The sequence below is a fragment of the Otolemur garnettii genome, unplaced genomic scaffold, assembly GCF_000181295.1.
Source record: "Otolemur garnettii isolate 467f Iridium unplaced genomic scaffold, OtoGar3 scaffold00040, whole genome shotgun sequence".
Taxonomy (NCBI): Eukaryota; Metazoa; Chordata; class Mammalia; order Primates; family Galagidae; genus Otolemur; species Otolemur garnettii.
Genome location: NW_003852435.1, coordinates 14,709,918 through 14,710,572, shown reverse-complemented (window position 1 = coordinate 14,710,572; position 655 = coordinate 14,709,918).

Here is a 655-nt window from a genome sequence, read left to right as displayed (position 1 = left end):
TACCTGCTTACTGGGGAAATCTTCCCTAGTAAGGAAGGGAGACTTGGCTGAGCAAGAAAATCATCTATAACTTACTCCTCCTTGATCCAATAAGTAAGGTTTCCTAGGAGTTGGGGCTAACAAATTGGAGCCTTGCAGTGAGAAGATAAGAATGCCAGATGTACATACAGCACATACGTACACATGCACATTCACACACAAAAGTACAAATAACCTACTCATATTTAGAGATTAATAAAGGTTTAGTTTAACATAATGTTATAGAAAAAATTATGGGGATGTAGCATTACATTTTGATAGGTAAATCAAATATATAATATGACATGTAAGGCATGTGTGTTAACTCATCTAATCTTCACAATAATTCTTTAACGTATGTCAAATATAAAGTATCACAACCTGTTTGCAGGCAATGAAGACTTTATTCAAGATTATTACAGTAGGGGAATGAGATTGGACTCAACTCCACTATAAGAAAAGGCAGGAGAGTTATTAGGAGCAGGTGTGACCGACAGGAAAAGTAGCAGAGGAAGTTACGGGGTGTTGGTCACTGTGAATAGGTCATCTGTGTTTACTAATTGCATGTACGGAAGTTAGGTATTTTATCCTCCCACATTGGGAGACAGGAAAACTGTTGGGCTTTGTTTGTTTGTTT